This window comes from Cupressus sempervirens, chromosome 6 (assembly GCF_028749045.1).
Source record: "Cupressus sempervirens isolate cs-2001-9-10 chromosome 6, ASM2874904v1, whole genome shotgun sequence".
Taxonomy (NCBI): Eukaryota; Viridiplantae; Streptophyta; class Pinopsida; order Cupressales; family Cupressaceae; genus Cupressus; species Cupressus sempervirens.
In genome coordinates, this window is record NC_143123.1 from 51,404,602 (window position 1) to 51,422,244 (window position 17,643).

General features: G+C 31.3%; 1 pseudogene; it reads left to right on the forward strand.

Annotated features, from left to right (window-relative positions):
• The first annotated feature begins 3,526 nt into the window (after positions 1 to 3,526).
• Positions 3,527 to 5,691, forward strand: LOC149551084 (GDSL esterase/lipase At1g06990-like; annotated as a pseudogene).
• The last annotated feature ends 11,952 nt before the right edge of the window (positions 5,692 to 17,643 follow it).

Consider the following 17,643-nt stretch of genomic DNA (forward strand, 5'->3'; position numbering starts at 1 on the left):
ATTGATCAGGACAAATTCTTCCAACAGAAACATGAATCAAAAGTTGTTAGAATATCTTTAAAGCCTTTCCCATAGCTTCTACCATACACTTATTTCTTTTCCATCCATAGACTGATATGATTTGATTGCTCAACTTATTTTAACATTGTGGATAATGGAAGTCTATGTATTCAAAGAGATATAATTTCAAGCTGAAATGCGGTTACATTCTCTATTGCATGTTACACTGAGTTACTCTTTGCTAAGGTGTTGGTGAGATGTACAAATTACCTTAAATGTTAGTTGCACTCAAATCATATTGACTAGCTGCTGTAAATATATGAATGCTATGCATGTGCTCTCTTACGGTCATATAAAACAAAATCTATCATCAGTTGATTTAACATTTAAACTAAGCTACAAAGTGGTGGGCCACTACAAAAGCATCTTTTAAAGTAACTTCTGACCTTGAGACCCACGGTGAAGGACTAAATAACATTTAAGATATATAATATTTTGCTGATAGCACTGCTATATTACTTCTATTCTAAGTTTGCACCCTTGCGTCTATAATACTCAAAGTGGTTATTTGATGATAGCAACCACTATGGTATTTTGAACTTTATTCTTGCTAGTGTTATAATTCTCTCTCCTTGCTGATGTGAACCTACAAAAGTGTAGGCGAGTGCTCATAATTGTTTTCAGGACTATTCAATATCCCAAATAGAAAATTCAGAGATCCTTTATTTTAAATCAGGCGTCACGTTTAGATTTTCCTTAACGATAAAGTCTACATGATTAAATAGGTTTAATACATAATAAATTCTCACAAGCAATAGCACATATTTGAGAATTACGTCGAATCTAAGACAATGGAAAATTTAAGAAATTCTGAGATAGAGAGCAAACGAATCCTTCTTTTAGAGGAGTAGCTTTAACATGAAGTATCAAAAAAAGCTCCGACTCTGAACAAAAGAGGAAGATGTTGTCAGAATGTGTAGACTTTTCCTGATTGGGAAGTGAAACATATTACAAACAGGGAACATGGATGAAGTGTTATGGAATTCAGATTTGAATACCATGTATACAGTAAAGGGGAGAGACACAGGGTTCTCTAAGAGATTTTTTTCCCCTGAATCTACGATTACGACTCCCTTTTTCATGAAATTTTCTCTCAATACAAATTCGTCTTTCATCTCTCAATATAAATGCTTTCACAGGCCTCTAATATGCAAATCAATTTCGTAGGCCTTGGTGGTTTGATATAATATTTGATTAGTTGATGATTTGGGTGCCTCATTTAAAAATGATTTCATTTATAAAAATGATTAGGGCTAACTATTGTCCAAGAATTACCATCAAAATACCAACAAGGTCCAAGAATCCCAATTCCAATGGGATCTAAGAATTACCATTAGAATCCTGACTAACATGTTTTTTCCAAATAAGAGAGCCAAATTTACACAATGATGTCTCCTCCATTGGAGATTGTTGTCAAAAATTGACCCTGAATTTATTAGTGAGTCCCAACATTTCCATTGCCTGTCTCTCTCACCTATGCCTGCCAGGTCTAGATTCTGTGCTACTCCCATCTTTCATAGTGGTCCATAGCCCATAGAATTTGTACAAGATGAGTGATCATAATTGGGTAAACATAACTATTATAACTATTATGATGTTTAGTTTCTAGATTCGATTGTGCAAGATTTTCTTACATCAACATTTTGGATCGCATTCTGCGATCCATCTTCTTTCTGTTCTGCTACTCTCTTGCAACTTGATGGCGGATCAGAATGTGATCTGAAACATTGATGTAAAAAAGCTTACATAGTGGAGTCCAAATTTTTAAAAACTACACAACAACATTATTATGGATTGTGTAAATCTAATAGTTATAACTGTTATGTTATCATATGCAAAGTAATGGTCACAAGTTGTCAAGGTTGCTCATTGGGTCCAAGTAGTCAAATTGATATAACTAAATCCATATAATCTAGTCGGGTCAAATATATTGACATCCACATTATCTCTTAGACTAGGTAATTAAGCCGACAGGCTTTCTCCCTAGGAGACTTTCGTCAGAATTTTGAGAGTTTTCGCTTGAAAAGGCCAAAGCAGGGTCAGTAAAGAAAACGGTGCCAGTGTTTCCTTGTCATAAAATAGTGATAGTGGTGTCAGAAAAAGTGAACAACAAGCTTGTGGAAAGCAGTACTATCTAGCAAAATTTCTACACTCTGATGTGACGTTTTTGTTCATTTGTTAATTAATTTAAAAATCACAGAAGCACGGTTCTGGGAATTTTGAATTAATTAATAAATTTAAAAAAGAGTCACCTCAGGTGCATTCCTTCGGCTATTTAGCCACGAGCCGAGTCGTTGGCATTCTTTCCAATCTACACTCAAATCACCCGATAAAGCTTGTGTAGATAATATGAGTTGAACAAACGCTAAAATGTTTTATTTTGATGTAAATTTTAAAGATTTAGACATATTTCTTGAAAAATGACTTGCACCATTCAAATGTTGGCAAAAATTGTATGCAATTCTGTGCTATATAGATTTTAGTGAAGATTTAAGCTGTTAACAGAAATTAGAATATCTTTCATTGGTTTTTTAAGAATACAATAGAAGCAAATGGATTTCTACTTTAATGGATTTACATTTGATTGAGATGATTTGATTTTTCGAAGTCTAAAGAAGAATTAATTTTCATAGTGTGCAAGGAAAAAGTCTTCCACATCACTGAGGCACGTGAGAAAATGCTATGTAGCTTAATGACTCAGCAAAGGGCATAAATCTATATAATAGGATTTCGTGTAGAAGTGGACTTCCTTTGCAATTTAGCTTTAATTGTGCATGATCAATCCATATTCGCATTACCTATTCTTTACTAATTTTTCTGATAATATCGACACATATCAACTATGTGGGCTTTCCATTAAGCTGATAGGCTTTCTCCCTATGAGATTTTAGTTGGAATTTTTTGAGTTTTCGGCGGTGTCGGACACTGGGAAATAAAATTCGAACATGCCAAAAGCCAGTTTTCTGCGCTTGTCAGACGCCGTAAAATTCGAAAATCAAAAAAATTCATGATTTCAAGTTTCTAACTTGTCACTACCTAAATGAAAGAGATGGATTCGATTGCCTCGACAGCAAGATTTAGAAGGAAACGCTTGTACAAGCTTTTAATAAGGGAAACATGCATTTCAAGTGGTAAGTATACCAACAAACACAAACGAACCAATTGGTAAGTATACCAACAAACATAAATGCCATTTTAATTGCAATCAAAAAGTGAAACTAAGCCTACAGCTAATGTCTATGCTGGCACCAAAACGGTAATTTGTTGTTTTTAATAATCAAATTAAAAATTGATTTAGAACTGTAGGTTAAATTTAAATTGAACTAAAAAATACCATTTTGATGCCATAAATTTCACAAATACTCCCTCCAATCCCATCTATAGACAGTATAACACTCTTTAAATTCTTCAGTTCGAATTTGTAGGTAAGTTTTGAGACCAGGATTAGCCATAGAAAGTAGAAAAAATGCACCATTCTATTTTTGCTCAATATGCTCTATTTCTCCTCTACATTCTTGTTTGTGCAGGCAAAGGCAGTGGAGTAAAGAATGTTAAACACAAAGTGCCAGCTTTGTTCACTTTTGGGGATTCAATCGTTGATTCAGGAAATAATAACTTCATTCCCACAAACATTAAGGCTGATCATCCACCATATGGTATGAATTTTAATGGCAATAGATCCACTGGGCATTGTTCTAATGGCAAGCTGGTATGTTTATAGTATTATGTATTTGGTGTACGTTCTGATGTGTTCCTGATAACTTACATGTTTTTACTATGTAGTTTTTGTGTTTGTGCAGCTGAATCTCTTGGAATTAAAGAGACGGTGCCGCCATATTTAGATCCACAGCTAAATTTTAGAGGCCTCCTCACTGGAGTGAGCTTCGGTTCAGCTGGAAGTGGATATGACAATCTGACTACAATGGCCGTTATGCGTCACTAGGGTTTTTTTATAAGATTTTGATGTGATGTTGATATGTTACATTATGGTATTGATGTTAGGGTTCGATGAAAATGATGCTAATGAGGAATGGTTCAGTAATATCTATATATTTTTTATTTTTATTAAAGTGAATTTAGCATTTGTTTATTTATTTTGTGTGTTTGTGAGAGAATCATTATTTATAGAACATAGGTCAATAGGTTCAATAATGATTTACAAGAATTTATTTCTTATGAGAATGAATAGTACTCTAACATTTCAGCCATTTAGATGATGCTCATCTGAATCTAAAGTGCACAAATAAGAAATATGATCTTGCCAACAATTGCTCACCAAACACTATCCTATAGTTTTTTGTATCCATAAATTGCACAATTGAATCTTGATAGCAATGTCATATTGTGATGTTATTCTTTGAGTTCATTTTACATTTCTAAGTTCATAAAGTATAAATAATTTTTACTTCCCCACTTTATTAGCCTTTGCATGACTAGAGACCATGTTATAATAATATATAACATGAAGGTTGAGGTTAAATTATGACACCGCTTCTATTTCATCCATTCATGACAACAAATGGTGCTCTTAACATCCATTGTATTTGGATGGTGTTCACTTGAGCTAGAAATGCACCCATGAAGAATGGGTTCCAATGAACCATTATTCATAAAGCAATCAATAGATTAGAGTAAGAATTCTAGATGTAAACACTTTATGGTTTCCTAGATTTCACCCATTCATAAGAATAAATAGTGCCCTTAACATCCAAACAATGGATGGTGTTCACTTCAACTAGAAGTGCACTCATGAACCCATGGAGAATATAAATAAAGCACCATATCATAATGTGATATTATTCTTGAATTTCATTCTAGGTTTCTACCTTCATAAAATAAAATCATTTTTATTTCCTCACTTTGTCACACTTTGCATAGCTAAAAGTCAAGTTAAAATATATATTCATCTAACAAATGGATTTTATTTTATTTTTTTCAAATTTATATCCAAGAGCAATCATATTGTTGTCAAGACTTTGTACTATAGATCATCTAGCGAGATAAGGTGACTAAGGCTTTTTTACAGGATGTGATACCAATGTAGAAGCAAATGGAATTACTAAAGAACTACAAAGTGCATATGGAGGAGGGAATAGGGTCCAAAAGTACATCCAAAATAATGAGACGAGCTCTATACGTAGTGGTGGCAGGAACCAATGACTTTGTGCAGAATTATTATTACATGCCCTTTAGGAGCAAAAAGTTTAAAATTGAGCAGTATGCAAACTTAGTTATCCATGGCAACAACAGTTTCCTGGAGGTACCAAATATAAGATCACATTTATAACAACTTCAATTCATACAAGATTTTATTGTATATTTATAAATGTGATTGGAATTATTGTAAGCATAGGATTTACAAGATTGGAGCCCGAAAAATTGTTGTGTTTGGATTAACCTTGATTGCATGCTTGCCTGTTCAGAAAACCAAAAATGAAGAAAAACAAAATGAAGGGATGTATTGAGTCCTACAACAAAGTTGTAGTTTCTTACAACAAAAAGCTCAATAAAACCATCACGCAGATCGAGGATCGCCTTCCAAGCATTAAACTCGTTTATGTAGACATTTATGCCACTGTCTCAAATCTTGTGAACCATCCCCATAAATACGGTACTGATTGCAGGTTTTAGGTTTGTGTAATGAATACAAGTTTATAGCTAGACTCTGCAGCCTTTGCCAACATCCCTGTCATATCCAATCAATCAAAGGTTAAAAGGATAGGGGCATTTTGTCATGTTTAAAGCTTAGTAGAAGGATGATTGAGATTTTTTGCAGCTGCCCTAAAAAATATCATTCAAAATATGGAGGCATACAATAGACACTTGGTTGGATATGTTGTGTATTTGATAAAAAAAAAAGTTTACTTTTCAATCTTCTAAAAATTAATATTTCATTAATAATTTCAAACCTTTTATAAATTTTAATCAATTGTGTTGCATATTAAATTTTAAATTTATTTGATTTCTTTTACATATTTTTTGAATCATGTGAATCAGACTCTTAATTATTATTTGCAAGCACTTTTGAATTTGATTTGTGAAGTTTTTTAGCATCAACGTTTTGAATCTCACTTTGTGATCCATCGTCAAGATGAAAGCATAATCTGAGAACAAAAAGAGAAATGTATCTATATTATTATTATGAAATGCACCTTTATTATTATTTATCCATATTAAATGTTTTCAAATTTGATATGTATCCATATATTTCATTTTGATTTTTTAGATTTAATTGTTTTGGTATGCACACATTCTTTAACTATTATGTACCATATATTATTGTTGACCATAGTTTTTTTTGTTTGGAAAAAGAGAGGTGGTTTAATCAATCAACTTCATCAACCCGAACTAGGGCTCCTATAGCACTTTGATTTATGGGTTTTAAAATAGTACAATTTGTTGGATACCAACTCTACATCCTCATGAAATGTAATCAAAGTTCAATTGTTACCTAAGTCTTGCAACTCAAACTCACCTCATCTTGTCGTCATCTTTCCACAATCTATTTGATGTCAATATGTGTGTTAACATAGTTGTTATTAGAGATCAAAGGATTATAGTTCTAAAACAATATTTGGTATATGCACAAAATAATCTACAAAAGATTCCTCTTTTTAATATAACTATATATGGATTAATTTAAAATGTGGAGTGTCTGTCAAAGGTAAAAGTAGGTCGACTATGCAGCCTAACTAATGATTTAATTATAAATGTAGATATATAGAAGTAAGTCCTTGCCTCTCAATTTTTTCAATAACTTCATGTCAACTTCACAAATTTATCCTTCAAAATCTTATGGATAGTTGTAATTGGTTACAATTTCGCGTGTCTTCTTCGATAGTTATAGCGGCCCATAGGTGCAGGATGTACAATTTGAGAGTAGAACAACCTCGACATGGTCCTTTCAAATAATGGCTATTTAGTCCATGATTAATTGGATGTTTAGTGCAATGCCAAAAAATTGGAATGCACTCCCAAGTGCTAGATGAATGAAAAGAGTATGAAAAGAGTATAGGAGCAATAATGACAAATAATGACCTAGAATCGAATGAATATGTTGTTTTATATTTGTGAATTTTTATCTCTCTCTATTTCTATATCCATATGCATTTTTGTAATTCACACTCTCCCTATCTACCTCACTATCTATATCTTTATATCATTCTTGCTCATACACATCAAAAATCATTTCTCCCTCCTTATGTCTATCTTATCTGACCTCTTTAATTACCATTCACTTCATTGTTTCTATATCCTATTTCCTTTATTTCTCTTTAATCTATTATATATATGTACACTGTACATCAATCTATCAAATTCAATACCCACATATTACCTTATATATCTTTATAATTCTCTCTCTCTCTCTCTCCCTCCTCTCCTCTTCTTACTTCTTTGCCTCCCAATCCCATCCTCTTTTTCCCTCGCTTGACAACTATCATCCACTTTGATATTCAATCTATCTACATAATATCTCTCTTTATGATTCCCTGTCTAATTTTATCTATATCATTCTTTTCAGCTCTCTACCCCTCTTTTTGTTTATAAATGATTCATCTCTCTCTCTCTCTCTCTCTCTCTCTCTCTCTCTCTCTCTCTCTCTCTCTCTCTCTCTCTCTCTCTCTCTCTCTCTCTCTCTCTCTCACACACACACACACACACACACACACACACACACACACACACACACACACACACACACACACACACACAAATTTTTATTTCTCAAATGAAATGGAAAAATTAGCTATATAAAACTAGTATTTTAAAATCTCCTCTGTCTCATCCTCTTCATCTTAATTTAAATTTCTTTCTCTATTTTTATATCCTTATGTCTCTCTATCTCTAATTCACACTCTCCGTATCTAGCTCCCTATTCTTTCCTTTATATATTTCGTATACACCCATACACTTCTTTCTCCCTCTCTCTTTATCATTCACCCGTTACTATCTATATTCTATTTTGTTTTGTCTATTTAATCTTTTCTATGTATGTATGTATCTACTATCTATCACGTTAGATATCTTTATTATGATTTATCTTCATCTCCCCACTCTTCTCTTCCCTCTTCCTATTTCTCTCCCTCTCACTTCCTTCTTCTTTGCATTTTCCTTCATATTTATCTCCCTCATACACACTCTCTTTAGCTATTTTCCCCTACCCATTTTGTATCACTATCAATATTTTCACCTCTCCATCTTTCTTCTCTCTTAATATTAATCATCTAATTCACTCCCTCTGACCTCTCTCCCATTATCCCTCCCTATATCTATCTACCCTTTTAACTTTTGATTCTTATATAAAATTGAAAACCTACTCCTTTGAAAGACACACAATATATCATCTTATTGTAATTTAAAAAAAAATAATAATAAAAAATAAATAAATAAATAAATAAATAAATAAATAAATAAATATATATATATATATATATATATATATATATATATATATATATATATATATATATATATATATATATATATATATATATATATATATATATATATATATATAAGGAAGGATTTGGTATTTATTTCATTGTAAACACTTCACTAGTTTTTCGGAGTTAAATGTAATTAGTGGGTTGGTTCTAGAAATCATGACAAGGGACTCGTGTGAGTAAGTAGGCTGGGATTTGGTATTTATTTCACTATAAACATTTCATTATTTATGAGCTTGGATTTATACAATACATCTATTTCTACCATGGTTTTCCCATCATCAATTTTAACATCTATCCAGTGCTCTTTTGTACTTAAGCATTTTTGTTTATCATTCAACAATTTCACCTTATGGAATTTGCAACATCTTCATTAAAATCTTATTATATGAAATCAATATGTTATTTACCCTCAATAAAAAAACATTCCCACCATATTGTGAAGTCAAGCATAGTAAAAAAAATCCCCATCATATTATGAAATCACGCATAGTTGAACCAAGCATCCCAACATATCAATTAAAAAAATATACAATCGAATCATACATGGTGAAGTTGTCACCATATACTACATTGAAATCATGCATAGTTTCTGGATAAATATAGCATTGAAATATTTTATAGGTTTTCATTTGGATAGAATAGAAAAAATCATCCTAGGAATGGAATGTATTTTCTAGAAACTTCTCTTAGAATCCATTTGAATTTTCCTAAAAATAGTTTACATCAAATTCTGTGCCACCATCTCATCAATCTTATCTTCCTCTTGGTTCACAAGTTCCAAGAAAACAAACTTGTTGGCTTAGATTTGGTGAATCTTTGATCTTTATCATAATGCAGCAGCTCAACATTATCAACTTTTTGATGCTCGACACATACTGCATCACTCAGCATCAACTATAAAATCACTCGGCATCAACTAGGTTTTACTAATGCTCAGCATCAATTGAAACTTACTCAACATCAACTGTCTTGCTCAACATCCACTAGAATTTCCTTTCGCTCTACTCCAACTAACTTTCTGCGAGCGGCTTGCACTAACTTTTCTTGGCACCTACTATCCACTCGGTCAAGGTTGGTAGAAAAACTTTATTTAACTTATTCTTCTAAATTTTCTAAGTGTAGCCAGCCATTTTGTAACCATAAGTAGATCATCAGTACATCATGTCATCACTGTCTTAATTGATCCTTGTACTTCATTACATAAGCATAACTCAACCTTTCCCCTAGGTACTTTTGTTACATCTTATTGATCAAATCCTCCTCATTAATCAACTAAGTGATAGTACTTGAATCTTGTAAGCAATTATCTTACCAGCAAATAACAAGTTTGACATCAGTGACAAAACAATGACTGAAACACATAATCTTCTTCAACAATCTCCTTCTTAACAATCTTTCTAGTCAATGATCTTTTCAATCAGATTTCAACACCAAAGTGTTCTTTGACAAAAAAGTTCTTTTTTCCACCACTAAAGGAGTCAAAAAATTGTCTAGTTCATGATATGTTCTCTACACCCTCTAGGAAACAAGAGATTGATGTGGGAGTGACAAGTTCATAAGAGAAGAGGTAGAGGAGGCAAAAAGTGGATGTTGGAGTTGAGATCAGGTAGGGAAGACAACCCAACATGAGTGAAGGATGAAGAAAATGGCAAGGGAGATTGCAAATGGTAAGAAATTAACCTTGGATTCTATTACTTAAGGTAAGAAATGAAGTTCCACTCATGGAACATGAGGGGTCTAAATGACCCTCAAAAAGTAGTTATCTCTAAAGAAAATTATCTATTATTGTCACTGAACATGTTTCTATTAATATGTTCTATTGTATTCTAAATATCTATGCTCCCAAAACCAGAAGTTGGAAACATAATTCTTGGAAAACAATATCCACTTTTATGGATAAAAATAGTGGCAAGAAGTTTATATGTATGTGTGACATTAACTCACCTCTCTACCCCTTATAGAAGGTAGGAGGGTTAAACAATTTCACAGATAGTATGCAAGAATTGGTAGACTTTGCTAATCTTAATGATCTCATAGATGTGGACACACAAGGCCCCTCTTTTACCTAGTTGAATAATTTAGGAAAGACAAGGAGCTGTCCAAGTTAAGCTGCACAAACTATTAGTCTCTATTGATTTGCAATATCTGATCTCCTCCACTTTAACTTCCCTTTACAAAAATGGTTTTAGACCGAGCGTTGCAATTGTTTAATTGGTTGGATGGAGTTTGTAGTGCCCCAAAGCCATTTAGATATGAAATTAAAATTTGTGTGGAGGGATGCTGGAAAGTCAAAATTGATGGCACTGCCATGTTTTCACTTGCTACTAAACTAGATAATGCTAGGAGAGATTCCACCCATTGGGGGAAGTCCTCATTTGGGGATATTTTTAAGAAGTAGAAAGTGATTAAGTCAAGACTAGAGGAACTTTGGAAGGCTATGGCTAAGGGGGATTTGTTTGCTGACACTATCAAGGAGGAAGAAGTATGGAGGAATCAATGGAAGGAGGTTACTACCAATGAGGAAACATACTAGAAACAAAGATCTAGGATCGAATGGTTAATGGAGGATGATAGGAATACAACTTTTTTTTCATAGGTAAAATGTAGTCATAAACTCATTTGCATTATGTAGACTTTCAAAACTAGATAGCCCTTTTCATCGTGGGCATCACCCACTAATGAAAAAGTGAAGGTTGTCTGCATGGTACATAATGAGACTACAACCAGTGTTACCAACAATTTGGCAGCTGTACGGAAAGTGTTGGGTAGGAATGAAAATATATGAGTGCTTTCCATCTTCAAAGGTAAAGTTTACAATCAAATATAAAATATGCTTTTGTTTCATTTCAAGTTTTGTTGTTGAACATTTAGTGTGAGCCCATACTCCAAGGTTCTCAACTACATTTTCAAGCCCAAATAAGCCCTTCACCCTTAACTTCTCTTCCCTTCCCAAAGGATGAGTGAAGTCCTCACCCATAAAAATCAATGTAAAACTAATAAATATATTTAAAATAAGAAATATAAAACATTTGACTCTATATTTGAACTTGTTAATAAAAATAGATTGTGATAATTAATATTGATTAGACATTCATTTTTGTCTAAAGTGGTGTGAGGTGGAAGATAAAATGATAATTGTTTTGAAAAATCTAATCAACTTGTCACAAATGTGGAAAGGATAAAATTGTAATTAATGCATGATAGACTTGTTAGAAAATGTTTGTATTTTTGTTGAAGAAAAATGAATTACCAAAAATAGTATGGTCCAATAGAATGAATGAAAAATGTGATTTATAAAATAATGAAAAATTAGAAAAATATATAAACATTTGAGTTTTCTTTTAATCTTTTAAATTCTATGAGTTGATTGGTTAATTGAATTGAAAAATTGAGTTGAATGAAACCATCAATGACCCTTTCATTTGAATGGTGCCATTATATATGTAGTTTGAATAAATTCCTTATGTTGTTAAGATGCACTCAATTGTTTTTGATAGTTGTAAAGAGTAAAGTAAGAAAAAAAAGCCAAATTTGTGGCTGCCGAGAAGAGATGGAATATTTGCCACACTACTTATATTCATAGCCTTTTACGGTTTCCAGAAACAGAATGCACCTCAACTGTAGTGCCTACCCCTAGTAGACTTTTCAGTTATTATTGTTGAAGTCTTTTAGGCCAGCTTTATGTTTATGTTTGATGATCAACGAAATTTGCTTTCTTGATTGTTGGATATTTTTTCATACTCAGTTGATTATATGATACGTTACTTTAGTACTAGTTATTTCATGTATGCATGATTATTCTTCAATGATGATGATTGTATATAGTGATTCCAATTATTTCATGATGATAGTTAGATGGATTATTTATATATGTTTTCTATGGATACTTACCCAATACTTGCATGTGCATGGTGTACCTATATGTTTTACTTTATGTATGATATTTTTGATATGGTTGAGGGAGGGAGTCATAGTCACTTGCTAGTCAGGATCTACATTATCATCATTGCTTGTTTAGTTTAGAATATGTGTGTATGTACATGCATGGATTTTATGCAGATTGTAGGTACCGGGTATCAACTTTCTTGAATTGCCAGGATGAGCGTACCCGATCATAGTATCTAAATGGTAAAAGAGGGGAGATAATTCTTAAGTCCAAATCCTAAACTTAAGCCAATTGTCCTAGAAAGTAGGACAAGTATATGAGTTGTCTACCCTTCCAAATTTGTCAAGTGACGTAAATTTGTGATTATAACCCTTGAGTTTGATCTAGTTATCTATACTTTATTATAGGTTTTCGTAGTTTGTCTTGTGGATCTGTGATGATTTTCTATTATAATTAAATCAAATTAAAAGAGTATTTAATGAAAATTTTATTAAGAAAATTAAATATATAATTATATTTAATTAATTGAGAAATTTATTAAATAGAAGAATCAAATTTAAAGATATAATTAAAATTCTAATTTTTGCGTAATCATATTTATTTAATTTAATAATAAAATATTTAGGAGTTTTATTTTTAAAATAAAATCTAAATATAATTATTAGTTAAATTAATAAATATTTTATATAAAAAAATGTTTTGAGAATTAATTAAAGAAAGAAATAAATAGATTTAATAAAGATATTTTAATTAAATTGCAAAAGGTTGCACATGAAAATTGAAATATAATAAAATAATAAAGGATAAAGGGTTTTCACGTGATTGCATAATCGAAGCCCTAAATTGGGGAAAAAACTCTTTATTAGAGATTTAGAATTCATTTCTCGATTACCAAGATTTGGAGGAGCAATTTTTCAGAAGAAGGGTTTCAGAGGAAAAGGGAATACACGTGTGCTCTGTGCATTGTTGTATTAGCATCAAATTCGGGTAAAATCTTGTGGTTTATTTGCATAGTAGTTTTTCGTTCTTCGAATTCTTGTCTTCTTCGTGTCTAGATAAATTTATTTTCAAAATTTTTAATTTGGTTGAAACCCTTGTGTTGAAATTTACTATTCTATGTTCTTGAATACGTCTGTGAAAAAATTAATTAAATTGAAGCCCTGTTGTAAATTTTAATTGTTCTTTTTTCTGAGATTTTCTATATATGAGAATTGAGATTTTAGAAACCCTCGTTATGTTAATTTAATAGAATGGTATTTTAATCGGGTAGGGTTTGGAAAAGAAATCGATTTATAAAATGCAAAACAATTGATTGGTTATTTGGGTTTTCCCTATCAGATCTAATTCATAATTTTATATTAAAAATTAAAAAATATATGTTAATAACAATTATCACAGTAAATTATTTACCGTGGTAATTTTTATGAGATATAATTTTTTATTGAAAATCATCAAATTGAAATCGTAATCGGGGGGCGGGCATCTATGATTTTGGTTTTTTTAAAAATAATAATAATAATAAATCGTGAGTGGGAGGTGGGCCACCACACCCCACCTCCCCTCCTCTCCTTTTTCCCACACCGGCAATTACTACTAAGCATGCATCAGACCTGTTGCTGACGTAATAGTACTCTATTGCGATCGCAATAGGCTATTGTGGTGACCTTTTAAAGGCAGGTCGGTGGGCCTCTAAACTTTCATGTCTTAATATGATTTTTTTAATAGTTTTTTCTTAATAATTTAAAATTATTAAATTTTTATATTTTATTAAATATTTAAATGTAGATTTAGATTAATGTTAACTAATGTTAAATAATATTGTTATTATTATTACTAATTAATTAAATTAATATTAAATGTTATTTAATTGAACAAGACTATACCTGTGAATTTGCATTAGTTAGATTGGATTTGGCCAGATTCCCAATTCTTAGGAAATCAAATTCACTCTCCAATTTTTAAAAAGAAATCTCCAAGAAAATTGGATCTTTCTTTCAACGATTTTTCAGGCTATAGAATCTCAAATACAGGCAAGAAACATAGAAAATGCAGATACACAATTCAATTGACACACCCACACACAAGAAATTTATTTAGTTTAATGGAGAGATTACATAATGCCTCTGTATGAAGTATTTCACTTCCTTGCAGGCTTTATATGGACTCCCTTATTTTGGAGTAGAGCACTCTGTTTTTTTATTAGATGTTATCTATTTTACTTTCTATTAATTCTTGATTGTTGGAAGAGGGCAACATAGAGCATCCTGTAGATTTTTATGCCAAAGGCATTCCCCTATATGAAGTGGGCGAGCTAATTATTGCCATCAATGGTTCAAAAGGTCTAAAAAAGTTTAGACAACCATCTAAATCATCTTGGCCACTCTTCTCACATTACATTTTGAACCTTTTCTCTTACACATTTTATTATTATTTTATTAGAAAATATGATCGTTGGACGTATAAATTGGGGAGATTTGTTTATTTTGCTTCTTTACTACTTTGACTTTACTTTCAAGCTCCTCCTCATATGTAAGAGTTTAATTCTATTAATTATTTATTTCTTAATAGTTCTTACAATAAGGAATTGATTTCTTTAAGTACTTCAGATTCTCTTGTTAGTACTTGTCGGTAAGCTAAGTACTATTGTGCCACTTTTTGGATTACTCACGTTAACTAGTTATTAAATGAGTTTCTATTCTACCAATAAAATATATTTCATTTGATAATTTTTATAATTGTTATGTTTGATATAGAATAGTTTTCTAACTTTTGATTGCATGGATGAATTAGAGTCTTATATGGGGATATGTAAGTTCACGAGATATGATTTTTTAAGAAAATATTCAAATTTATTTCCTTATCTGCACATGTTTTAACACATTTGTTATCTATGTACATTAAATTTCTATTTTAAAACTTTAATTATTGTATATGAATTTTAACATAGAAATTTATACATTATACTAATATAATGAATAATTTGATCTTTCATACTTTCACCATTATAATTTTAAAAAAAAAATTATAAATAAATAGATTGAAATATATATTTTTTATTTTAGATTTTAAATGTTTAGTTTAATTATTTATTAAATTCTTAGTTGAGTGCTATTCCATTCAATTTTTATTTATTAGTGATATTGTGAAACACAAAATATTATTCCACTTATATAATAAATATATAATATAATTACAATTAAATTCACATATAAAATTAAAACTAATACTATTAAAGGCAAGTACTAAGCCACTACATGGCACTTGTCTTAATAGTTTTTTTTTTCAAAAGTTAGTAATGGTTAATATATTGAATGAGATTATTAAATAATTTCTAAAACTAAAATCTAAATATTTAGATAGGATTATTTCTAAGAGTAAATTTAGATTATCTTTAATGATTTTATTATTATTTTAAGTATGATTTTTCTATTTATTTTGCTTAAGATCAAATTTGGCTCAAAAAAATAGTCTAAGTTTTGATTTGTTTAGGTAAGATTACTCTAATATTTATTTAATTATTGTATAATCTAATATTTATTTAATTTCTTATAAAATTTTAAAATAATTATTGTATAATCTAATATTTATTTAATTTCTTATATATATTTAAAAATATCTTATTATTTATGAATAATGAGCAATTCAGTTTTACATAAATAACTTTTTGATTTATATAATTTTATGATTTTTTTTTCAAATTATTTATCAATAAAGTCATGTTATGTTTCAAGTCTAGACTAAGAGAGAGATCTATGGCGAGATCTAGCAATAGAAAGAGGGAGATATAGAAGGGGGAAGAGTGAGAGAGAAAGAGACAAGCAAACAACAATACAGAGGAAGATGAAGATGAAAATGAATATGGAGACAAAGATGGAGATGTAGGAGAGGGATAAGTAGAGAAGAAAAGGGATAGATAAAGAGAGATAGGTAGATAGAAATGGTATATATATATATATATATATATATATATATATATATATATATATATATATATATATATCCATGGTTTAATCCCCTCTCTCTCTCTGGTTATTTCCTTATGTCTCCTATATATATATATATATATATATATATATATAGGAGACATAAGGAAATAACCAGAGAGAGAGAGAGAGAGGATTAAACCATGGATAGAAATAACAATTATATGCAAATATAAACAATAACATAAAATAATAGATCACACAAAAGAGAACACAAGACACCAAGATTTGATGTGGTTCACCCAATCCCTGGGTTACGTCCACCAAACAGTAAGTCTAATATTATTACGATCCAGTGATTACAACTTGATTACAATCTGTAATCCCTTATAACTCAATACTGCTGCAAGAAGCAATTTTTGCATCACCCACAATGAAACAATCCCTAACCCTAAGCCCTTTTTATACAAGTATTTTATCCGCTTTAGGGTTAAAATTAGTTACAACATGTCAGCCATAAATGTCGAACCCTATTGAGGAATTATGGAGTATGTATAGTACTTCCCTAATTAGTCACCACAATCTAACAATCTCCCACTTGGGGACTAATTAGGTTCCACACTAAACAAAAATCTCCCACTTGGAGATTGATCATGTAGCTATGTCGCTACTCCATGAGGCTTCCACTAGATCAAACCACCCTGGACTCTGTTGTTCTTTTATTCCTATTCAGTTTGGATTGCTAGCTACTGGACATAATTTGCGTCGGTGTTTTTGGATATCTTCTGCAGTTAATTTTGGATTGGGGTTTTATTGTTTGCATGGCAGGGCCTGGGATTTCTTCTCCGTTGGTGAGAACAGATGGTTCTTCTCCAACTATGCATGCAATGCGATCTGAATCATTTTATTCAGGGGAGAGCTCCAAGCTGAAAAAAGTTAATGGTTGTTTTTCGTGTAGCCATGATCGCCCTATTCTGGTTATTCCTCCAACAGTTGTAATGGAGGACATTGATTATTGGACCAAGCATGCTTTGATATGCAAATTTATTGGAATCCGGATTTCCCTATCTGCTCTTGAGGCATGGATCCGCTGCTCATGGCAGGTGGAAGGCGATATGGAGATTTTGTTGGCGGGGAATAGTTTTTTTTTTTTTCGTATTCTCTTGCATGTCTGATCGGGATCGTGTTTTTGAAGGAGGCCCTTATTTCTACAACCATGTGGGGTTATTTGTCAAACCTTGGCATTCAGGTTTTAATTCTGCTGAGGATCTCCCTTCAATAGTGCCAGTTTCGGTTTGCTTGCCTCGTCTTCCCTTGGAATTTTGGC